This window comes from Lycorma delicatula, chromosome 1 (genome assembly GCF_047948215.1).
Source record: "Lycorma delicatula isolate Av1 chromosome 1, ASM4794821v1, whole genome shotgun sequence".
NCBI classification, from domain to species: domain Eukaryota; kingdom Metazoa; phylum Arthropoda; class Insecta; order Hemiptera; family Fulgoridae; genus Lycorma; species Lycorma delicatula.
In genome coordinates, this window is record NC_134455.1 from 261,978,005 (window position 1) to 262,005,280 (window position 27,276).

At 30.3% G+C, this 27,276-nt stretch overlaps 1 protein-coding gene across 1 annotated transcript in view; it reads right to left on the reverse strand.

Moving 5' to 3' along the window:
- Positions 1-27,276, reverse strand: part of mbc (dedicator of cytokinesis protein myoblast city) — a 220,438-nt gene that overhangs the window by 85,713 nt on the left and 107,449 nt on the right. The window lies entirely within an intron of this gene.

Here is a 27,276-nt window from a genome sequence, read left to right on the forward strand (position 1 = left end):
AATGTAATAGAGGAATATTCTATCACAGCAGTCATTAGTTCAGACCTCTTTCATATTAGATTTTTTTTTGGCTAAGAAATGATTACATATAGTAAAATTTGGAATGAAATAACAATGCACATCCAATCTTGGTTCAAACTTATAAAATTTCTCTATCACTGGAAAAAGGTACAAAATATTACAAGTTTAACCTTGATCCAGGAGTTTAAGTATAAGTTAATAACTTTTTCTTAAACTTAAACTAAAAAACAATTGTTTATCAATGTCAACTTAATCTAAAATGTTGAAAAATAGGACACACTAACAAAAAATCATAATATTTATGAGTAAACTATCTTGTTTATAATGTCATAAAATAATAAAAATTAAAAAAAATAATATGTACTCATATTGGAATGTCATTCTCTACAGTGGAGAGAGGCTTAGCTGAAAATTAGTTCACTTTTGGATTTCTGAATTTTAAATTACTTTTTAAGAGTCGTTGGATGAGATATTAAGTGGCTCAATTTATTAAAGTAATCATTGAGTATGGATTTTCATGTCTGCCTGGTTTTATATATATCGATACAGTCAAAGTTAATTGACCATTAACAATTAAATGATTAGTAGGGATAATTGAAGTAAATTATTTTAATAACGCATAAAAGTTATTAATACATAACACAGCTATTGCAGTTCATCACTACAATATAAAAATAAGTTTTAGGAACTTGGATCTGAGTTTTTTTTTAGTAAAAGTATTTTGTTTTCTAAAAATAATTTTAGAAAACAAGAAAAATTCACTAATTTTACATGATAGGTAAATAATATCTATTTATTATGAAGCTTTCTCCTCTTGCTTTTTCCTTTCACTAAATAATTTCTCAGTTTGACAATCCTTATTATAAGTTTATTAACTGGGCCAGTGATCTTGTATAAGGTAGGTGTCGAATTAGCAATGCTACAGTTTGCAACATGCTGGTTGAAGGAGTACTAATCCTGTAGTATAAGATTTTGACTTAACAGATTGCTGCATACTTTTTAAATGAGTATTTATTGTGTGTATTTTTAAGTCACAATTTTACTCTTTATCACATCGACTCTGAACCTTTGTTGTAAATCTTAACCTTTGATGTAGAAACTAGAAATGGCAAAATATTTGAGAAGATACAATAATAGTATTTTAAAACACAATGTATATTGTTGCAACTCATTAAACTGCTTAAAAATATGTTTGAAATTTTTGTCTGCTACCTTCAACAAAACTTAATTTTTTAATCTCAGATTCATTTTCTAGTAGAATTGATATTTAATTGTTAAAACCAATTTTGAACATCTTTTATTTTGCTGAGAAGTTAAATTATTGAAGTTTGAAAAATGTATCAACCTTATGATGATACAATAGTATAAGATCATATAACCAGATTAAACACATTTTTAGATTTATTAACAAATTTTGACATTGTCCTCTGATTATGAAGTCTTTAGGTAAAAAAAAAAACCTGTAAATAAATTTGGAGAACAGAAATACTGAACATCAAACACACACCTTTTGCTTTTGACTGTACAGCCAAAAAATAACATTAAATATTTTAGAATCTTTTATTCAAGACAGAAAATCATCTTTTTATAATGCAGCTTATTGTTCATGGTATAACTAATAATCCCATGTTTAAAATTATTCAGATTAGAAATAAAAAAGGAATCCGTCTTGGGTAGTTTTTATGATAGATGATTTTGATTGTAAAATAAAGTTTTATGAAGTTATAATAAAAAAGGCTAATTAAGATCTATAATTTAAAAAAAAATGTATGTACTTGAAAACTGACAAAAATACTATCACTGGTCTAATGAAAATTCCTATATGAATTTTCATTAGACCAGTGATAGTATTTTTACAGTACTAGTACAGTATTTTTATAGTATTAGTACAGTACTTTACAGTACATAAAGTGCACTCATAAAAAATAAATGTTCTGGCTGAGTTCATATAAACCAAGTAATTGGGCGTTTCTAAAATAAAAAAAATTTGTAACTATTAGTTACAGAAATGTTCCAAAATCAATTTTTGCTATTACAATGACATTGTGCAACATCTTTAAATATTTTCAACATAAACGAAAGTAAACCTCCTTACTTTGGGCAAGAATTGTGTTAATGAGTATCTCCTTAAATGGATTAAAAAATCCACTTCTTTGGTAACACTAAAAGAAGATATGAAAGAAAATGATATGCTAGATTTCAGATTTTTCACTCTTTGATTATTTTTTCTGAGAGTATAAATTTAATTGAACAACTGATTAAATCATTTCAGCTGTCTTTTTTTTAAGCTTTAAATGTTATATAGAGTGATCTTTATTAGCTAACATTATGTTTTAAACTGTTCACATGAGGATATCTTTAATGCTGTTGGCAAATTTCCTACTTTTGCTGGAACGGTCGAAGGGTGGAGGGCCTTCCGTGGTACCAACATCGATGTTACAATCAGCAAACACATCCCTGGTAGGATTCAGAACTGGTCTGTAGTCGATGATTGTGTGAATGATCATCGACTAATAGTTTTTTACGTTGTAGGTGGGCTGCATTATGTCTATAGGGGGTATGTCCCTGTTCAGCAAGGGCGCTTACTGCACTGATAAACGGATTGGCCCAAGTTTTCAAATATTCTTGCGGCCAGGCTCTGAGTTTTTGTTTGGGGACTGGAGAAACTCCTGTTTGATGACCTGGCAGAGAATTTCTCTTCTGTGGTAGTTGAAGCCGCTGATCAGTCAATTTCCAGCGGTATGGGTTGGAAGAGAGTAACTGGATGGTGGACTTGAGACTTAACCAAGATGAAGTGGACTGGTTGGCCGGCTCAGGAAAGCCGCACAGTGTCAGGGTGATCCTGATCGGCATGCAGCACTGCTTGCGAACTATCGTTGGAAATGGACTGAGTATTTTCATAAGGTTAGGTCTTCTAAGTACGATTCCTGGTGCTATTTTGTACAAGAGCAGGGAAATGAAGACCCATGGGGTGTCGTTTATAGAGAAGTTTTGGTTATAAGAAGAAAAAAGACATTCTTCTGTAGGCTCTCTCGACTCGATGGAGTTGTAATAGACAAAGATTGTGTCCTCACTCCTCTGATGAACAATCTGCTTCCAGATGATACTGAGGTTGGTGAAACCTCTGATCATGTGTTCGAAGGAAGTTGTAGGTTTTGTTTTGAGAATCAGTCTTCTGAGATTGCTAAGGTGGAAGTCCGCCAACTAATTTGCAGCCTGGCTAGGAATAAAGGGTCCAGATATGACTGTATCACAGTGGAACTCCTTGTTTGCATGTTGTCAGCGATTCTTAGTCCCTTGACTAGGGTTTTTAATAGGATGCTTTTATGCTGGATATTTCCCAGTGTGTTGGAAACTTGGTGGGTTTGAACTACTCTTCAAAGATGGTGACAAGGACCCCACTGTAAGTTTTTCTTACCGGCCTCTGACACTCTTGCCTGTAGTAGGTAAGATTTTTGAGAAGGTCTTGTACCTCCGCATTAACAGTAGGTTAACTTCTAACTGTTAGCTGATGGATGGCCAGCAAGGTTTTCGCCCAGGAAAGGACACAGAGGACGTTATTCTTAGGGTAATGAATTTGGCTTCAACCAGTGAGTGCAAATATGTACTTGGTGTCTTTTTGGACATATCCCCTGGGGCCTTCAATAACTTGTGGTGGTCATCTGCCTTGTTTCAGTTGCAGCAGCGTGGTTGCACGATGAGATCAACTCTCTCAAGCTATTTCAGCAACAGAACTGTCATCCTTTAAGGCAGCGGTTCGGAAGTAGGTAAGATCCTGTCAAAAGGTTGTCCACAGGGCAGTGTTTTATGTCCCCTCATCTGAGTTGTTGAGTTCGAATCTCTAATGCAGTTGCGGATGCCCAGTAGCTGCCGCATTGTGGCTTATGTTGACGATGGGTTGCTGCTGGCGAGGGTAACTCGCGTGCCGAGATAGAACTCAGAGCGACTCAGGCATTAAGGTTGTGGAGTCTTCAGCATAAGATGGTTTTCAGTGTGGAGAAAACCAGTATGATGTTTCTTAAAGTTGGTCTAGCTGTGACCTGTCATCCATAGGTCATGATGGATGGCCTTCTGATTAGGTATGTTACTGTTCAGTAATATCTGGGTGTAATCCCTAATGAGAAGCTTCAATTCAGAAAGCACCTTCAGTTTGTCACAAGGAAGGCTATAGATGCCTTCTTTGGTGTTCGTAGAGTCATCCATCTTGATTGGGGTTTTAATTATCGCACCATGTGTATTCTTTACAAAGATGTCTGCGAGGCCATAATGTTGTATGCTGCGCCTGTCTGGACTCATAATTTACAATTTCAATGTTACAGGGAAATTTTATTGCGAGCCCAGCGTCTTCTTTTGTTAGCTGTTGTCGGAGTCTACAGAACTGTCTCGAGAGAGGCAGTCTCTTTGATCACTGGCATAAAATACCCTTTAACATTCTAGCTACGGATTGTAGCAAGTGGTATATTTCTAAGAAGGAAGGCCTTCGTACTTCTGAGCTTAGGTGAGAGATTGAAGACCAAGGTTTTGACTCTTGGCAAGTTAGGTGGAACAATTCTTCTACTGGTTGATACATGCATGGTACATTTCCAAATGTTGGGGAAATGTGAGAAATTAGTTGGGTTTCCCCCAATCGATATATAACTCAATTCCTTTTGGGACATGGTGCATTTAGGAAAAGGTTTGATTTGGCTGATTCAGGTTTTTGCCCAAACTGTAGGGTCAAAGACACTGTGTACCATGTCCTTCATGTTTGTCCCTGGTACAAGGTTGAATTTACCAGAGTTGTTAGGGGACTCGAGAGAGTAAATTCCTCTCTTGATCTCTCTATAGTGGCTGGCTTCCTCCGATTCCTCGCACTGAGCAGAATGACTGAGGGGGTATAACTAGAGTAGCACTCTGGGTGGTTAGGGACCGCCTGGACAGTTGATTGGTTGGAGGTAGGCATGCTGGCATCGAGCCACGGTTAGTCAGAATAAGGTGATTATTACTATAACGTTTATTGTCGGCTGAACGACGACTGCATTGCGAAGGGTATGGTTAGCCATGAAGTGTAGCACTGTTTTGACAACGGCAGTTATTTGAATGAGTAAGCATCGCTGTTGGCAGAATAGTGACTGCACTGCCAAGGGCATGGATTCCCATGCAGCTGTGAGGTGTAGTGCCATCTCGACGATGTTAGTTTAAGTGATAAAGTAAATGTCAGCGGGACTATGTGGTGGAGAGGGAGTAGAAGGTCTGTCTGCCTCTCCCTGGTAGACCAGACCGGAGTCCATAATTGTAACCAAGTCAGGGGCATGAAGTAAAGTTGAGTTCTCTAAGGCAACTAGGAATAAATTTTGTTGTGAACAACATTTCTGGTGGTATGTTATTTATTAAATTGCCTTGAATATTATGAAAAATTAACTTACAAATTGGGTCTATTAATTTTAGAAGTAGGCATGGAGTTCGTGCTTTTGTGAACTCAGTTAGCTAGTTTAGAGGGCAATGAAGTAGGACAGTCAAGACTGTCCAAAAGAAGCCTACAGCAAAGGCAAAGGCGAAGGCTGAGTCATCAATTCACTGATACAACTGTCTACAGAGACATTTATGTCAGTGGCATCACAACAAGGCCTGGCTTATTATTGTAGATGTAAAAAGTTAGAGGGCAAAAGATGACACCTGTTAAAGCCCATCAGGGCTAGGAATGGTGGTACGGTGACCAGAATCATCAAAAGGCAGGTGTCTTCTCCTACAGGAGTTGGGATGTTTACATAATAGAAATATGAATCTAGGTTATTACACATTAATTTCTGATTATGATTCCATTATTGATTTCTGAACTGCTACTCACCAATAAGATCAGCCTATTATAATCTTAATGGTTAGCAGAGACAAAATTAGTTCAAAGAGTGCCAAGGCAAGGTACAAAATTTATACAAAAACTTAAAATTCTAAATATTTTATACATTATGTAAAAAATGATACATTTTGCAGCTAGATAAAACTTTCTTATTCCGTGTAATAATTTAACAAAAACAAAGAGAAAAATCATTCACTTAAAACTGGGATTTAATAAATAACCAATTGATCTGAAAATAAAAAATAAATAAAACTGTTAAGTAAAATTAGAAGAAAAATATACTTGTCTTTAAATCCCAGTGGTTAACTGTTATCACAACATGTTACTAAATTAAAATTATAAAACACGGCTCTGATTGTAAAGGACATTCATTCCATGTACAATAATAATCAGTAAGTTAATAATTTTTTTAACCCGTATTATAAAAACTGATTATAATTGTTCTAAGAGATAGTAATTAGCATACATTATTCAGAAATCTGTATAATTCTGTTATGTTCACAAACAGCAGAATTAACAAAATTCAAAACAGTTTTAAGTACAATATAAATACATTTTTAATAAAAAAAAAAAATAAAAAAAATAGTTACCATACTATCAGATACACAACCTGTAAAATTATACATACAAATTCTTCTACACAAAAGTAATACAACTTCTAAAAGTAAAGAAATTGAAGACTACAGAAATTTTAACTAATACAAAACAAAAAATTATATTTCTGTATACAAATTAATTCAGATATACTGTAAACAATATTAAAGTTTTCTTATTGTTATAATTAAACACAATATATACCTTACTTAAGTTATTTATAATGATTTAAACCTGTTAATTTATTTAGTGGTTGTTACGTAATACAAGAAATATACAACAGTAAGTTCACTTACCTCTTCTTTATAGTCATGAGGGTCATGTAGCTTAGCTTCCACTTCACCCAGCACCTTGACAATCTTTGCATTTGATTTTTCCTTGTTCCGATTTTCTCTACTGCTACAAGCCTAATTTGTACAACGTTAATGGTTAATCAAACTTACACCACACACGGGAAAAAAAAGAAAACACGCAGCACAACGATATTAATGAGAAACTAAACACTCAGTAGATGTAACTCAATGTAGAAAATGGTGCTTAATAAAAAAAAGAGTTTACTTTAACAACTCATACAATTTGAAATTCACGAGTGAAATTCTATAATTCTGATAAATAATATTTTTTTCATAAAAACAACAGAACAAGTGAAATAAAAATAACCAATGAAAAAATTTTATTTTTTTAAATAAAAATTTTGATAATAAAATGCAGTGATTTTACATCAATTATTTATATTAAAAAAAACTTTTTAAAATTAAATTAAGATAGCACATAAAAAATGGTGCATTGGTATATGCTTCTCAGATATCAATTTTTACAAAGGGTAAAGCAAAGTTCATAAAAAAGATTATCACAAGCATGTTTTTCTACATAACAAAATCCTTGTTAAACCAACGAAAATGAAAAAAATATAATGCAACTGTGTAAAAATCTGAAAGAATAACAGATGAAATGAAGAATGACATTAAGAAAAAACTGAATAAAAACATCAGTAACTGAGTATGTTAAAAAAATTTTTTCACAGATAATTTTATGACTATCATTAAATGAAGTTGAAAATATAAATGCTTTACAAATCCGTAAACTAAGCGAAATAATGTAATATTAATTTTCTTACATTAATGGTGACTGACTTAAAAAAACCTAATTATTTTATCACTTAAAAAAATATTCAAATTATTTTGGTGGCTTCTATAAACATTCATCTTTCAATTATTGAAAATTGTTCTGAATTTCATAAAAGTTTCTATAAAATAATTCACAAGTTAGAATAGAATGGCTATGTAGTGTTACTAATGACAGACATAAAAAGAAATTCTGTTCAAACAATGAATGTAGTATTATATTAGCTGATATTTTTTTTTCTAGTAATAATGAAGTTAATATGGAAGCTCACGTATTAGCCAACCAGAAATATAGAATTCAGGAATAAATATCCATAGCAAATGATAACAAAAAAAAATTATTGCATTAAAAGAGTAAAATAAAAATAAATAAATTAACATAAATCACAGAACTAAAACTGGAATTTTTCTATTGTGGTTTTTTATATCTTAAAAATTATGCATTCAGAGTATATTGATAGAAATGAGAGAGTGAATTTACTTTTCAATAAAAAAACTGGTGTTGGGGAGGGATATTCCTGTAACTTTAGATTAAATTTTAATTGGAAATAAAATATACACAATCCCTCAAATTATATAGAAAATATAAGATATCTATGACAAGTTTACTTGGAAGCTATTGCTTAAATACAAATGTGTTACATTACTAAGTAATTGAATTTTAATATTTTTATTCAAAAAATAAGAATATTCATGTTTACTGATACTGAAGTTTGCTTTAAGCTTGGAAACCAGTTGGTTGAATGATGAATGATACTTTTACTGCTGCACTTAATGAATTTTGACCTTTTTTTAACCTCTTGTTTTTTTATGAAAACAGTTACAATATTGTTATAATTAAAGTTTCATTTTTGAGGGGTAATCAGCATATAGGAGGCAAGAAGGTGTAATCACTTCTTCTATGACTTAAATTTAATTTTTAAATAAATAATACATTGGGAAAAAAATAATTTGAATATTATTATATTTTAAATTCTATTATACATTTATAAAAAAAGTATATAGAGGAGATTATGCAAAAACTATATAGCTTACAACAATTAAAATGAGGAAGTTTTAAAACAGTGTAAGAATGTTGGTTTGGTAGGTCTTGAGATTACCCCACTCAAATAATCAAACTCTGTACAATAGAACAGAAAAAATTAGCATGACTCCAAGAATAACATCAATACAATGAACCATACTATTGTGACACAAAGGTCTTTCAAAAAATATCATATCATAATATTTTTATGAAAAGTATTCACATAAAAAGAATTATACAAATTAATGAATAATAAAACTCTTCTGAATGGTCTAATTTCAATTGAAAGTGATCAGAAATTCTGCAACCCATTAAGCTGAAATTAACAATGTGCAGAGTTTGAAAACAAAAAATTGAGTTGGCTACCCAACTGAGAAACTGCAATTGACAAACGGACTAGAAGTGGTTCTGACACACAATTTGGGAAATATGCTCAAATAAACCTTGAAATTTGTGCCAAGGCTACCTTACCTGGTCCAAAAAGTTATGGTAGTGCCTTAGGATGTCTAATGCCAAAACATTCTACAGGGCATGCTAGTGTGTGCCAATGAAGATATTAACTTTATTAAGACATTATTAATTAGTAACGAATATTGGACGTACGTGTGTAACCCAGAAATCGAAGCTAGATTGTCACTAAAATTCCCAGGGCCAAAGAAAGTGATGCTGACTGTTTTTTTTTTTATCATGTGTGGACACCAGATCATACTGTCAACAAACAATACTATCTGGAGATTCTACATCATCTTTTTGATGAGTTACATAGCAAAAAACCATGATATTTGCATGATTCCTATGGGAATTTCTTGGTCAAGCACAGAATTTCTCAGGTTTGACAGGTTCCTTGCTTGTCAAATATGGCTCTTAGCAATTCCTTGATGTTTCTGAAGCTGAAGATGCTGCTGAAAGGGTCTTGTCAGCAAAGATGGTAGCCACAAAAAGATGAGTATGAAAAATGTTTTTAGCAATGTAAGGACTGCTGGGAAGTATGTTGAATCACAAGGGGACTATTTTGAATGAGACAAGGACTGGAAGCCACAGAAATAAGATAAATGGATTTATTATTTATATATACATTTATTTAAATCTGCAAGATATATATGTTTTTCACACTGATGGTCAGATACGTTTTGATCAGACTTTGTGAAATAACATATATTATAATATTTCTTTCATAAACTGTTAGAATGTAAATGCTATACTTAATTTTTTTAAAAACATTATATCATTAAGCCTACTAGATATGATAAAACATTGTAAAAGTTTTGGTTAATATAATTAAACGATTATATAAAGTTATATCATCAGTGTTTAATTATAGGAACTAAAGTTATAAATATTTTTTAAACGATATAATATAAGCAATGCAATACCACTGAAATATAAAAATAAATATCCACGTTAATTGTGGAAAATGTTTTTTTAACTTCTAAAGAAAAAAGGGAGAATTTTAGATCAATGTGATAAAATGAATGCGAGTAAACTCAAAATTTATTTATGATGGTGAGATTTAAAATAAAATCTTTACATTTTAAATATTCTGGTTTTACTTTTATATTAACTATTAAAGGTTTTTGCATGAATATCGCTCATTCTTTGGATGCTATTACATTATTTATTGCATATATGCTTCCTTTTTTTATAAGTGTGTAAAAATTTTGCAATTCTTCATTAAATTTAACCGGGATACAGATTTTTCGGTATTGTTCATTATGTAAAAACAATTACACTTTTGTTCAATACAAAAACCTAATATGTATTTAAATATACTGCCTCAATAAAACTAATAGTATAGATACATTTTGTATACTACTGTGCGTGCTTTATAATACCCATTTCCTCTCCTAAAAAAATGTTAATTTTTTTGTTTAAAAATACTTCTTAGAAAATGAGTTATGGTAAAAAATTATTGACAGTAAACAGCAAACAGAAACACAAAAAAACCATTTACAGAAAATTAAATCAATGAATAAGTATGGTTTTCATTATTAAAATAGTAAATAAACAGGAATTTGTATAAATAAAAAAAAAAAAAAATGAAGTAAATAAACAAATCAAACTTAAAAGACAGACATCTTTTTTTTTATCTGATAAAGGTAAGTATTTGAAAAAATGCTTTACACTGAGGCTGTGTTCACAGCATGGCTGTATTATTATTATTACTACTATCAATTGTTTATTTGTTTTTCATTTTGTAAATTATATTCTTTTAACTATAATAGTTTTATAAATTTGACATGCAATAACAGTTAATTTTATTTTTTTATAGTTCAAAATTACAATAAATTTAAGAGAGTGTCCCAATTAAAATAAAGATACTTATTTTATAAAAAAATCATGTATTATGGCTAAATCAACAAATATATAAAAAAATGAGAAAATAAAATAGTTTCGCTTTTTGTTACAAGAAATAAATTTCTGAAATAAAAACAAAACTGAAGAATCTGAACAAACGTTATTACTTAAACATAAAAACTACATTTATTTACTACTTCTCTGAATAGCTGTCTTTAATTTCAAAGCATCTTTCATAGTGTTTCTTTAGCTTTTTCATTCCCTCTTCAAGAAATTCCACCACCAATGACTTAAAATATGTAGTAATGCCATTTTTCAGTTTGTTGTTATTGTCAAATCTTTGTGATGCAAGCCACACTTTAAGAAGAATAAAAATAAAATAAATGCTAGGAGCTAAGTCAATAGGGTAGATAATTGAAAATTTTCCAACAAAACTTTTCGAATTGCTTCATTGGATTTTTCATGTGTCAATCAAAAATGAATTCCTATGAGATAGCATCCTGCTTTCATCATTCACATCATTTGCTTTTATTATAACTTTTCTAAGATTTATTAATATTTCACAATATTTTTCAGCATTCACAATAGTTCTATGACCATTAAATTCAACAATCAAGACATTCTTTTTGTGCCAAAAACAATGTGATCAAACAATTCATCACTCTCTTTTTCATAATGCTGCAAAAATTCATGTGCTACAAGATGTTTTTCCTTTTGTGTGTGTTGGTTAAAATCTTCAGCATCCAACTGGTACACAATATTTTACAGTCCAATTTTTCAGTCAAAATTTCATAAATAAAAGACCATGAAACAACAAAGACAATCGTGACTTGAAGAGCTAGTTTTCTCAAATTTTTTGTCAACTTTTTCAATAAAATTATCTGTTATCAATGACGGATGGCTGTTATGTTCTTCATGATGGTTCATTTGCCTTTCTCGAAATGAATAACACTACTGTCTCCTTTAATGTCATTCATAATTTGGCTCATAATATCTGTGAATTTCAGCTAAATAATTGTTTTTTGTCATAAAAAATCAGATTAATCCTTGTACTTCACACTTGGCAGGATCCTGAATTGTAGCATTCATTATATATGGATGAATATAAACAATAACAAAATGGCTAAACTTCCTACTGATTGTTGCTAATAGCAACTATTTATTGAAATAACTGTGCTTAAGCAAGTGCCAACTGTTTACATTGGGTATATATGAGGTGCTTCCCCCAGTTCGGGGAATTTAAATTTTGCGCGCGAACCATGCTGGTATGACCTGCTACCGCTAGATGTGACTAACAGTATTCTTTGTGAATCAGTGTTCCAACAGCTGTGATGGTGAGAGACTACATTGTTGACTTTCGTGTGGTTGTGTTTTACTGCTTCGGCGAAGTTCTAAATGGCAGATTTTAAAGAGCAAAGAACCGCATCAAATTTTGCTTCATGCTTAAAAAAACTGGTGCAGAAACCCACGCATGCTTGTGGAAGCATTTGGTGACAATGCTAATAGTAAAAGTACAACTTTTTTGTAATACAAACGATTCAAAGATGGATGAACGAAAGTCGATGACGATGAACATTCAGGAAGACCATCAACAAGTGCAACACCGGAAAACATTGCGAAAGTGGGAGAGGCTATTGTTGCAGATCGTAGACAAACAATCCATGATGTTTGTGTAATCGTACAAATGTCATATGGGTCCGTGCAATGCCTTTTTGCAATTATCTTGTCGGACAATTTGAACATGAGATGCATTGCTGCAAAATTCGTACCGAGACTGTTGAACAGCGACCAGAAACAAAATCACGTAGCTGTCTGTAGTGAATTAAAAAATTCAGCAAGAGATAACCCTAACTTCATCTCCAAAATCATAACCGGTGATGAGACATGGGTGTACAGGTATGACCCTGAAACTAAGCAGCAGTCGTCACAGTGGAAGTCACCAAGTTCACAGTGGCCAAAAAAAGCATGCCAAGTTTGCAGCAATGTGAAGTCCATGATGATTTTTTTTTTGACATCAAAGGCATTATCCATAAGGAATTTGTTCCTCTTGGTCAAACTGTCAATGGGATGTTCTATTGTGAAGTTCTGAAGCGGTTATGTGAAAGCATTAGGCGCAAACATTCAGATCTGTGGAGTAACAACAGCTGGGTTCTGCACCATGACAATGCGCCCATGCACACAACGCAGGCCGTTCGGAATTTCTTGGCTTACAAAAAGACGGTAGTGATTCCCCATCCACCCTATTCGCCTGACCTTACCCCATGTGACTTTCTTCTCTTTCTGAAAATAAAATTTCAATTGAAAGGCCGTCTTTTTAACACAATTGAAGAGATTCTGGAAGAAACGCAGAACGTGCTTCCAACACTTACACCTGCAGACTTCCAGGGATGTATGGAATCATGGGAAAAACGCTGGGATTACTGTATCAATGCCCAAGGGGATTACTTTGAAGGAGACAGTGGAAATTATAAGTTATGGTAAGCTATTTTATTTTTATGGTAAAATTCCCCGAACTTTTGGGTAGCACCTCATATGTGTGGCAAATTCAAAACGGACCTTACTTAAAAAATGCCTCATATATATTAAAATTGATAAAGGAAAGGAAGTTGAGAAAATTCTGGTAAATGACAAAATATATATTTTGAGTTTTCTGAAATACCTAAAATTATTCTAATTTAGCCTAAAGTCAAACAGGACCAAAAGAATGTTTTAATTTATACAGTTTTGGGAATCATGTGCAGTTTAATCAATTTCACGAACATATTTTCTAAGAAACTGTAATAACTACTGCTTTTATAAAAATTGTTCGACCAAGCTGTTAAAAAATCTGGGAGAAAGTGTTTTCCTAGAAGCTCTTCTAAAGAATCCATTAAGTAAGTAATAAAGAGGGTCTAAATATTTTGTGAATTTGTCTATTTATAATTATATATTCTTTAAATGGTGCAAAGGGAACAGTTCCAATAACATACATTTTATGTTCATCTGTGTCATTTCTTTAATAAATATTTAAGTTAAGTACTTCCAAGAGATATCAGGGGCCTTTCATATAAATCTGAACTTTTTGATACTCATAAAACATTAATATTCTTCCAAAAGCATCCGTAAATCTTTTCCTAGAAATATTAACATTCATATAAAAAAAATATTAACCTAGAAATATTAACATTTTTAAAAGCTTAACTCAAAATAGGATATGATAATAAACTTCTCGTATCTTATACATTTATGTCATAACTATTGTCATCTTTTGTGAATTAAGATACAGTTTAGAAACACTTTGCTTTAATTACTAATTAATGTTGACTGTACTGATAACAAGTTCCATTATAGTGCTGTATCTTATTTTGGGCAAAGAATTTAACTTTAGACTCCGTTGGTACAAAACACTATTCCAAAAAAAACTTTTTTTAAAACAATGTAATTTATATTTCAGTGACCATGTGGTGAGTTATCTGCATCTAGCTGCTGTTTTGTATGTACAATCCTCAAAACAATTGTCATTTTTAGAAGGAATTGTACACTGCACAATTTTTTTAAACTTATTTTATATAATAATACTATACATAAACGTAAATAATTTTTGTGAATATGTGTAACATGCACTAGTTAATTAATAATAGTTAATATTAGACATAATGCTCTACTGATACTGATGTATTTGAACAAGAAATAACAGTTTTAAAAATAAAAATGAAGAAAGAATTCTAAGATCTCAAAACAATTTTGTCATTATTATGAAATGTTAGTAATAGAAATAATTTTCTTAGTGAATTATTTAAATAATAATGGAAAAAGTACAAAACCAACACTCATAAGTTTATACTTGAATCATTTATAAATGTATAGTAATAAAACATCACTAACTATGAAAACTAAAAATAATCTACATGAATGCTCCCCTCCCCACAAAAATACCTATTGAAGAAAGCAGAAACAGGCTAATATCAAGAGAAATAGTGGCAGATGATGGACTTGCTATTCAACTCATGATAGTATACAGACAAATAAAACTGTTGCATCATCTCCAGTCAAACATTAATAACAATAGATGTAGTCTGATCCTTTAAGGAAAAATGGCCATCTCCAGTTCAATAAATAACTAAATCTTAAAAAAAAATTCTTTAAATGAAGAACTCTGAACAATTTTTATCAAATGCAGAAGATTATACTTAATCCTGAGGCAATAATGTGAAATACATAAATTAAATCAAATATAATTTGCTTTGGAAAATGACAAATAGCAAAGGTGGAAAGACGTTAATCTTTTTACTATAAATTGTTAAAAAATGATTGTAAATTACAAAAAATATCTGGGGATGATTGAATCTGCATAAAATGTTATGGGATAACATGTAAAGGTGTAAAATATTTGATTACTATAACCTTCAATTTAGCCTTTTTAATAAATTTACTTTGAAAATACTTTAATATAATTTTGATATCATCTAAATTTGAAGCAGTATAATACGTTCTTTTCACAAAAGGTATACAGTAGGAACATCTTCCAACAATTAACACTTAGAAATGCACGATATATACAGGGTGTCCCATATAAAACGCAACCCAACCTTATATTGGTAGGCATTGAAATAATAAAAAGGCATGTGTAAATGTAATTTTTATTATTACCATCCATTACCTTACATTTAGAGTAAATGTTGGAAGTGGCCGCCATCTTCTTGAATACAAGCTTCAATTCTTTTTACAGCGTTTCTTGCAACTTTTTTCAAAGTTTGTTGCTGGATATTTAATACAGCTTGTTCAATATTGACTTTCAATGGTTCAAGTGTTCGTGGTTTGTTGCTGTAGGCTTTTTCTTTGAGGTAACCCCATAGAAAAAAATTCGCTGCAGTCAAATCTGGAGATCTTAGTGGCCACAAGCCTCGACCGATAACACGATTACCAAAGAATTCCTCAACGAAATCAGAAGTTGAACCTGCGAAGTGTGATGTCGCACCGACATGTTGTAGTTCTAGCAGTATCTGTCTTCCTCTTCCAAGAGTGCAATGAACTGAAATAAAATATCCTGATATTATTCTGCATTAATGGTGTACTCGAAAAAAATAGGACCGATTATTTTCTTCTGCGATATCGCGCACCACACGCCCAACTTCTGCGGGTGTAATTGTTTTTCGTGATAAACGTGGGGATTTTCAGCACTCCAAATTCTACTGTTTTGGCTGTTTACGTAGCCATCCAAATGAAACAAGAGTGCTTCATCTGTGAAAAGTAACGAATCCATAACATTAATTCTCTCACGCAGAAATCGATGGAACGATTGACAATATTGTAGCCGTTTTTCTTTGTCGGGCTCAAGAAGTTGATGAACCGTATGAATGCGATAAGGTCGTAATTGTAATTCTTTGGTCGCCCGATGAACAGTTGATTTTGACAAATTAATTTCAGCAGACAAACGTCTGATCGATTTATTTGGCGAGGCGAGTAATCGGTCTTTGATTTCAGTGACTGTATCTGTATTCAACACTGACGCAGATCTTTTGTGTTCCTTGTTATTAACAGAACCAGTCTCTCTAAATTTTGTAACTAATCTTAATACTGATGTTTTGTCAGGAGCTGGTTTATCTGGGTACTTATGGCGAAACAAATCTTGCACTGCAACCACTGATTTCGTACTGAAGTATGACTCAACAATGAAAACACATTCATCTAGCGAAAACACCATCTTATCTCTAGCAATACACTGAACGTTATGATTTCATTGTTGTTACTATCGGTAGTGTTCTACTGCGTCGCCGTGATGTTCAGATGTTGGACGAGTCCATTTCAGTAACGAGTAAGGGAGTAAACTTGACTTTTGAAATTTCATGATGAGTGATTGATGGGTTGCGTTTTATATGGGACACCCTGTATATATATATTTATTTAAATAGCTTAATAAACCCCTCATGCAAACAATAAAATAATTAATAATTATTTTCTAGTTGCATAAAACAATACTTTTAGAGAGATAAAAAACTTACAAATTTTATTAGAAAATGCAGAAAATTATTTGTACTAAAACAATTTACTTACATTTTACAGATAATCCAGTCAGTTAAGAAATTTAATTTAACTGAAAATGAGGGAAGTATTTATATATGTAGTAAATTTCAATTTAAATATTTATTATATTTAGAATTTATTAAGCTGATATGAAGTCAAATAAAGAAATAACAACCAACCAGATGAAGAAATATAAATTAAAAAAAAATAATTTATTCCCTTCAGTATATAAACAACATAGAAAATTTATCACTTGTAAGCCCCTAAATTTTATTAAACAACATAACCTCAATATTTTGTTACACAGAATCAATAACAAACATCCTCAATAAAAATTACTGTTAAATGTAAACAAAAATAACATGAAAACAGATAAATATGCAAATCTTCATGCAATCAAGTTTTGTTAGTAATTACAAAACATAAAAAATTATTTTCATAATAATCAACACAATGCTGCAACATTGAAGAGCAGATAAATAAAATAATTGGATAAAAACTCAGAACTAAAGTATCAAAAATCTAAAAAAAAAGTGTGTCAATCAAGTACTCTTTTAAGTATGATTAAATTCCTCAAATTAATAACATTCTGGCAACAAACAAATCATATGCAAGCATAAAATAAAAGTAGAATTTATTTACAATATGATTTTATGCTACTACATAATAATACAGGGATATATATATATATATATATATATATATATGAACCTCAACAAAAACAAAATCACATTCCTTTGAAACATTTATTTATTTGAGGAAGTATTCTATGAAGTGCTACATTTGGAGTGTATTTGTTTAGAGAGTGAAATTAGATACTAAGAAATGGGGAATAGAAAAATTGGGAGGTTTTTAAGCGCAAGCGTAGAGATTAAATGGATAGTCAGAGTGAAAAATGAAGAAGTACTGAGAATAAATGCTTAATCAGATTAGGAAATGTAACTGGCTTATATATCATGAGATGAAAACACTGATTAAATCAGCACTAAAAGAATTAGTAGAAGTGTACAAAACAGCGGTAGAAAGAGATAAAAACTATACATGATCTAAAGTGAAATGAGAGCAATCAAGAACTGTAAGATTTAGCTAGAAATTAAACAGAATGATAATAATGTGGAGCAAGGGACCTACTTTAGGGCAAATAATCTTACAATACTTTTTACTTAACATAAATTTATTCTTATAAATTTAAATATTAGCAACAAGATCACACATCAAAAATGGATTTTACAAGTTATCTGAATAACTCTACAGTTTAAGATTCCTTTTAGAATTTAATGTTATACATATAAATATTTTTTGACAACTTTAAAATATAAACAGGAGCAAAATCTTGATGCATTAATTTAAAATTGTCAGTTAAAATTTGATTTAATGTGATAACTGCAGCAGCATGGAAAATAATAATAAACAGGAGTTGTTCAAGTCTTTAAAAACTGAAAATAAAATACATCTTAACAGTATTAAAATGAAATTGTAAAATAAAACCATAAAACATGATTAGAATAAATTTTAATATATGTTAAAAACTTTTGACTTTAAAAAAGTATGCTTTGAAAACGATTTATTAAGGTGCCTGTCTCCATCAAGTCTAATGATGCAGTTTTCTGAAATTACATTTACCTCTTCCTTGGTTATATATATTAAAAAGAGCAACATCCAGAATGTAGGTCTTGACATTTAACATGGGCTTGTTAAACCTGTGAAATTATTTTTTTCAGTTTACCCTTTTACTGAAATTTTTTATGAAAAATTGTCTTGAAACTAATTTGAAGAAGTGTTTTCCTAATTTTTCTTTTCTGATCAAAAACTTAAATTAGTCAAGTCTTAGTACAATGATATTTTTCTTAAATAATTAAAAATAACCAGGTGGATTCTGGATGTGATGGTAACTGCATTTATTTACTGGCAGTAATTTATTAGCAGCAATCATAGAAATTGATGTACAAAAAAAGGTAAAACCCTTTTTAACATGTATACTACTTTAACGTACATTTTCACACTTTTCCAAGTAATAATCAAGAGGGTAAGTAAAAAATTATCTGTAATATAGTTGAATTTGGAGTTATGTTGGCAGTAGTCCTATCTGCTCACATGTCACTAAGCTTACCGAGAGTTTACGTCTCAATTATTCAGTCTACCAGAGTACTTAGACAATAAACTGTTAATGAACTAATAGGTCATATGATCATATGCAAATTAGTTATGGTTTTACAAATAAAATCATCTAAAATAAATTTTATTACTAAATAACTTTATTAAATGTATTTAATATAGTTTGTGCAAGACTGCTTCCAAAATAAAACTTAAAAAATTTCATAAACAAATGCAAACTGCATTTCTTGGGCACCTGCAAAGCTTTTGTAATGAGGTGAAGCTTTCTGTCAGAATCATCACTTGTGATGGAACATGGATTCACTACTAGGAACCAAAGAATATCTACTCAGTAGGTGAATAAATATTCTACCTCCCACAGAGTAACCATCTAGCTAGTGATTTCTGTCACCAGTGAGATGCAGATACTCACTACTGCCTAGAAACTATACTGTCAAGAAACTATTCAAGTTACTATTCATCCTCAATTATAAAATATAGCCATCAGCAGGAAACTTAATGCTTACAGCTTTTTAACACTCCAAAGCTCCAAAACTGATGTGTTATCAGAAGGGAGGGGTTCAGCAATAAACTGTGCTTGTAACTATTTATTAACGAAGCACAGTGTCTGCAGTTAAAAGAAAATGCAGAGCACTACTGTTGATAGGTGCTATGTTGTTGCATGACAATGTCCGTCTACGTGTTGCTGCTCATGGCATTGTAATGTTCAGAGAATGAAGATTGAGGTATTGGCTTATCATGGGCCAATAGGTGAAGTACAATGGCTTGCTGTTCAGGCAAAATTATCTTTTCTAAGGACATAATAAAGGCTATGTAACAAGTGTATTGAGAAGCAAGGATAATACATAAAAAGGTAACACTATTGTAAGTACTCCAATTTTATTTACATATAATTTATAACTATTTTGTATAATTTTTAAACTACTGTCTTTTAATAAATAGCTAGTTTTGACATTAATTCTTGTGTTACTGAACAGTAACAATGTAACACATATTTTTTAGAGGTTTAATGACTTAATCTTACTGGTAATTTTAAACAATTTGTATAAAAATGAAATGAAAACCCGAGTTCTAAAACTACTATGATAAAACCAGTCAGCAAAGTGAACTGATTTTGGTTGGTTGGTTAATTCTGAAACTAACAGCCAGGATGCTAAAGGATGAATAGCACTTCATCTTGTTCCATGGCCCTTGATGAAATGTGGATAGCAAGGTAGCCTACAGACTGATGCCAAACTCATCCAATGATTGCATTGTTGCAATAAGTGTTCAGTACATTTTGGTTGTAGCCACAAAAAAATCACTTAAAAATTTATTTTTTGGGTTTTATTCAAACTATAATCGTTTTTACTAAGTCAAGAAACTATTCAAATTACTATTCATCCTCAATTATATTCAACATAATTTAATCCCTGCTTATGAAATCACACACCTAGTATTATAATAAATAAATCAACCATTTAGTTTTAAAATTAAACCTATTAGAATTGCATAACTAACAAATTTATAATAAGAAAGATCAATTTCAAGTTAACAAAAATGTCTACTTGATTTAACACTTAAGAGTACAGAGGCAATTTTACAGAATACATTAACAGAATAGTAGCTGGCTAAAATTACATCATACATTTTTTTCCAAATAAGTGCTTGCTACTATTTATTTTTACCATATATAATACTGCATGTCTGAATTGATTAATAAAAATCAGTGAAGTTAAGACAAAATTATAAAAAAAAAATATGTATAGTAAATACCATGAGTTGTTTTAAAACAGTCTAAAAAAAACTGTATTATGATCACACAAATTTATTTTAATTTCCTTAGAAGAACATGCATTAAAACTCCTAAATGTTTTTTATAACTAGCATTTCAACTAAAAAAAAAACTTTTATGCTGATGGATGAATCTTGTTCCATGGCTCTTGATGAAATGTGGATAGCATGATAGCCTAATTACTGATGGTTCACACATCAGATGATTGCATTGCTGCAAAAATATTGTTGACAATACTTGTTGTAACCTACTAAATACGGTAAATCAATGACACACTGACAAAGAGAGTAAAAAGGATATTTTTATTTTTATTTGAATAATTAAATGTAAATATACTCAAGACCCACCACATAAAATAAGTTAGATAAATTCAGTACCAATTAATATAAATATGAACATTCATGCATACACACTGCTTTTAACAGTAAAAAAAAACTTAATTTTATTCTGAAAATAGACACACAGACAATTACATCACTATTAAACGTTAACAATATAACACATATTTCAATCAGTGCTCCAGTAAACTGACTCTTTTTACAAATATTTTCATATATATATATATATATATAAAGTTAGAATTTCAAATCAAATGCAGTGCGATTGGTTGCCAAGGCAGTGGATCCAGTGGAAGCTTGCTGAGTTACACAAACATATATAACATATAATTTATATTATGTGCATGCATGCACAATAATTTTAAATAAATAAGTAGTCCATTTTGTGAATATCCATTCAAAAAAACAAAACAAATAAATAGTCACAGAGTCAATCAAAATATTCAGAATTTATATGAACATAGTTTACACAAACCTGGAAATGAGGATGAAAAGAGCATGTATTTTTCCACTAAAATTAAAAAAAAAACTAAAACAAAATACTTACTCATTATTATTATCTTAAAAAGTCATGGAACAGAACACTGACTTCTGAGATGAGACAGGAAGTAAATAATCAAATTATTAATTTATTAAATAATTACAGTTCAATTTTTTTAAATTTGATAAAAGTATATAATGAAGAAGAAATCTAAACCAAGTGCTATACTAAAGAAAAATAATCTTTTATTTTCTTATAGTAGTACAAAAAAAAAACCGCAAACATTTTTTAAGATGTTATATTTATTGAATTGAACAATTATGTGCAACTAAAAAGAAAAAAGTTAACTAATAATAAGAGAAAAAAAATTAAAATTCAATTCAAATTAAAATTTCTGTCAGAAAAATGAAATAGAAATCATTTTGTAGATATGGAACATAAAGAACGAAGCTATCCTTAGGAAGATGCAAGGAAGAGTATTATTTTCAACAGTGACTGAAATGACATCTCTAGTTTTAGTACTGGAAAAATTATAACTTTATAGGCATTGCTATTGGCACTCATGATTTGAAAATATGAAACTTGACAGCATACTATCTGTGGTATGCTATACAATGCTAGCTTTCATATGAAAGGCAAAGGGTATGTACATGCAAATAATTTTATAAAAGTTTAATTACAAAGAAAGAGCTCTACTAAACTGTTACTAAAATTTGAAAATAGGAAATGCTCAAAAATTAAAAAAAAAAATGAATGGCTCTCTAGTCTTAGAGAGCCATTTTGATTGTTAATTAATCATTAAGTGATGCTGAAGAGTTACTATATATATTGAATTAAAAATCAAATTAAACTATATTGAATTAAATATGTACATACATGTCTTCTTAATTTTCTAAGCTTTGCATTGTTGGGACTGTTTAAAATAATACTGTACAATTTTTAGTTAACAAGTCATATTTTTATGTTATAAACACAGGCAGAAAAATTCTTTTTATAGTATCTTGTAAGTTTATTTATTTAATAATTTATGATTATTATTAGGTTTTATTTTATCTACATTAAATGTTTTGTTGAACTAATTCCTTAGCGCACTAACCACCATGACTGTTTAACAATCAAAATGAAAAAGTAGTTTTAAATTTTAATTAAGTTTTTTTAGGAAATGGTTAGAGTGTTTTCTATTTTCAAAGATTAACCTTATATAAAGCAAAGAATGAAGACATACATTAGAGATTTTGAATATTTCCATTAGGAAATTTTGAATATTTTAACAAATTAAAAGTACTATTAAAAAAAAAAAAAATAGAACTAAATACTTACAACAAAAAGATAACTCCCAGGTTTGTACATAAAACAGATTAATATGTTAAAAAAAGGTGGCTAAGTAAAATTGTGTCAAAACTTACCTGATTCTTTTGTTGACGCTGTTGTTATCCATGCACGCACAAACAAAAAAGAAAACATCGTACAAACATATACAAATTCACACAGAGTAATACATTTGATAAACATAAATTAAACAAGAATTCGCAAGTAACACACATTACAGATGAATAAGGCTTTCAATGTACATGTAACACAAAGGCAATTCTGTTTTAAGAAAATCTAGCATCAAGGGATAGCATAAAATCTAGCATCAAGGCGAGAACTATCCCAAACCATGTAACATAAACCTTATAAAGATTGTGTTTCTCTTACACAGTTTTCTAACGAATCAGAATGGAAAAAAAAGTGAAATTACAAATTAATATTTAATCAATGAAGACCTACAAGATCATACTATTTTTCTATCTGCTATCCTTATCTTTTAATAATATAACCTATCACAATCATTTTGTTACATCATTAAAAAATTATCATAGTCATTTTCCTATTAATAAAATCTATAAAGCTTCATTTTTGAACCAATTAATTATAAAAGAACCAATCACAATTTATTCGAAAACACATTAAAATAAATGTCACCAGAATAAATACCGGAAAAGGTAATTAACTAAATATATAATTAGAACTAGTTATATTACTACTTTAGTATATTTGTATTTTGATTTTATGTCCCTTTCCTGAGGTTTTCTATACTTTGGCAAGACAGATTGGGAGGTCCCCCAAGATATCAGTAGCATATAATGTAAATGGATGTTCACTTCATTTCCAACCAAGTTGATGTTAAGTTATTTAATATAACTATTTATGAAAAAAATTGGTGTATCTAACTAAGACATCTTAGTGATACCTAGCAGAAAAACATAGTGACCACAATAACAATTTCTGGTTATTTTATAGCCCAACTTTCTTTTAAATCTACGTACAGAATATATTTTTATTATGGCAAACATCAGATATAAAACATAAAAAAGATAAAAAGCTAAAATACTTTGTAAAATAAAACATAACTTTTTAATTTTATTGTTACGGTAATTATATGTTTAAAATTAAAGTGATTTAAAAAAAAATAATTTTGCTATGTGCTAATCTAGATGGATGATGAGAACAACCAATTTCCAAAAGACTTGATGAAATGTTTTCTGATGTCACTAGTTGGACATGCTCTTGACATGCCACGTGCAAAGGATTAATTAATTAATTATGCACCAATAAAAAAGTTAAAATCTGTAAGACCACTCATCAATATCAACTGGCACTTTTTTAAATTACTTGAATTGTTAGCTCCTAATTTTTATTGCATTCCATGCATTAAAATGCAAGTGCATAATTCATCACACATATAAAATCTATGTTTATCTTAATTCAGAATGAAATGTGGTACTTATCAAATCTATTGTAATCTGAATATTTACATACTTACATATTTTTTGAACCTTAATATTTAATGTTATTTTTCTCTCTAACGCTGTGAGTTCATTTCTTATGTATAAAGTATTTATACAAAGAACCAGTTCCATAAATTTCAAATATATTGTTATAATTGATTTTGCACACTATGTGCAATGGGAAATAAAGCCTGGTTTTAGAACCATGTACAGTAATCAATGGTTGCTTTAAATGGCTCATTTTAACCTTCTTCATTTTAATGTTTATGCAACAAGTAATATGATTAATAAGAAGTATTTTTAAACTAAGCTGCTAGTAAAGGGAAAAATGCTTGATTATGGCCCATTTTTAAGTAGGTGTTAATTAGTACCATTAGCTGTTAGTTTGTGCAATTTCTTACATAATAATTATCTTTTGAAGAAAATAAGCAAATTTGTTTATGCTATTCTCCTAGTACAAGTAGTTCAGGGGAAATAGGAGTTTAAAAAAACAATTTTTTTTTTCTGTGCTCAAAACACTGCTATATGCTGCTATTAACCTTATAAAAATAAGGAAGTTGAAATATCTTGAAAAAATGTCAATGTATATGAAGGATTTCCTAAAAAATTGTAAAATATTAAAAAAACCATTCTCCTTGAGCTAGTGTTCAAAGATTCATTCACAAGGTAGCTTAGTTGGTTTATATTTGGGAGTGAAATGTTATAGTTTCATGCACCAATTAAAGCCTATTGAATTCAGTAGCTAATTAAATTCATGTAGCTAACTAAATTGATGTAAAATCCCTGTTCACCAGCCATAGAGCTGACCTGTCGGACTAGACTTATGGCCACCCATGAGTAGACAACCCCCTGGGTTGTGCTTTGCTTTGTTGTGGATCTGGCCTGGGGGGTAGGGTAAAAAAAAAATTGATGTAAAATAAAGAAGTACTGTAATGTCAGCCCTATACATAGGAAGATGACACTCTAAGAGGAATAAGAAAATACTTATTTTGTTCTAATACTTATTTTCCTAATGTGTATGTTATAATCTGTTCAACTAGTGAACAACAAGCAATCCCCCCCCATGACCAAACAAGATGTGGATGATATGTGTGACATGTAAATGAGGTTTAGTCTTGTGCAGACTCAGGTCGACCATTTCTGAGACATGTGGTTAATTGAACTCTAACCACCAAAGTACACTGGTATCCATTGCCTAGTATTCAAATCCATATAAAAGCAACTAGCTTTTACTATGATTTGAACCTCAGAACCTTTGACTTCGAAAATCAGCTGTTAAACAACTGATTTGTGACGAGTTAACCACTAGACCAACCTGGTGAGCTATTGTCCGGATATAAGCTTCATTTTTTGTTACATACAGTACAATAAAATTAATAAAATAAGTCTACCACTTACACATGAATGTTATTAATGCCTGATTTTAAGTTAAAATTTTAATTTCATTAGAAAATTCATAAGATACTAGATCAATCTATGCATGCAACATAACTTAAACATCATTAAACACCACCTAACAACAGTTAGAAAACCTTAATAATAAGATAATGTTATTGTGTGCATTAAAATCTATCAAGAATAAATGATTATCCAAAGGATTACTTTATTTAGGGAAAATAATTAAGACAAAAATATATCATTTATACACACACATACTTAGCAATGTATACATGCTAACTGACATAACTATAATTATTGTATGTGACTTGGAAATAAGACAAGTCAGTCCCAAAAAAGTCATAGCCATTCTTATGAATAACAAGCTTTCCATGTCATGTTTGGAAAGGCAAGAGAAAAATGAAGTGGTTTTCCCCCCTGCATTCTTCATAGAGTCAAATAGTGTTGTACATTCCCATATGATACCAATGAAATTCAAATGATACCTTTAGTCTCATTACAGGGAAGATGTATCATTACTCTCACAGCAAGCAACTTTGATCAGTGTTACTTATATAACAGATATTTTTTTCATAGATCAGTCATAAAAAAATGTTATAAGATACAGTGAGAAGGAAAAAATAAACATTCCTCTTTCTGTGAGTATCTGTCAGTTACAAGGTAAAAATATAAAAAAGAAAAAACAAGGATAAAAGGCAAAACCTAAAAGATTATTAAAAAAATCATCAAACCTTATGAGTGGAAAGTAATAATGAAAAAAAAAAATATTAATTCAGGAAACAGTGATTACCAAAAGTAGAGTTTAAAATGAAAATATAGCAATGAAGTGTAGGGAAATTAGTAAGTTCTTTAATAAATATTTTCAGACAGCAGCAATTCAAAGATCAGGTCATTGAAAAAGGTCCTGTATGCAGATGAAATATCACTTATGTTCTAAAACATTAAAGGCTAAAAAGTTTCACTTCACAGGCAGTCCCTGAACTATTAACAATAGCCTAATCATGCCTGGCATTTCAGAACATTCAATAGAAATTACCATGCGCAAGCTTTAAGCTTGAATGGTTAATTAAAACCATAAGATAAATATAGCTATTCTAATAAAAGGTAACTAAAATTGTGCAAATAAAAGAACTGGATTTATTGACCCGCCTAACTAACTGCATCAAATATTTCAAACATTAATAGTATGTGTAAAGAACTAATCCCAACATAAGACATTTTTGCTTTCCACTTCCTATGCATGACGTCAGCAAATATACACTAATTTGCCTCATTTGACAACTTTCTTACACATTTATTCAGATTTTATTTCTGTTAACTTATATTTTTTCTTTTTAGATTTTCTGTCATTTTCTCTGCATGGTTTTGTAATATAGAATCGCAGAGCATGATGTGAGTCAATTAACAGATTCACATTATGATGGCAGTAATTTTATCCAGTTATATACTCAAATTGTATGTTAAGTTTGAAAATTATGTAAGTCAAAGAAGTGAAACTATGA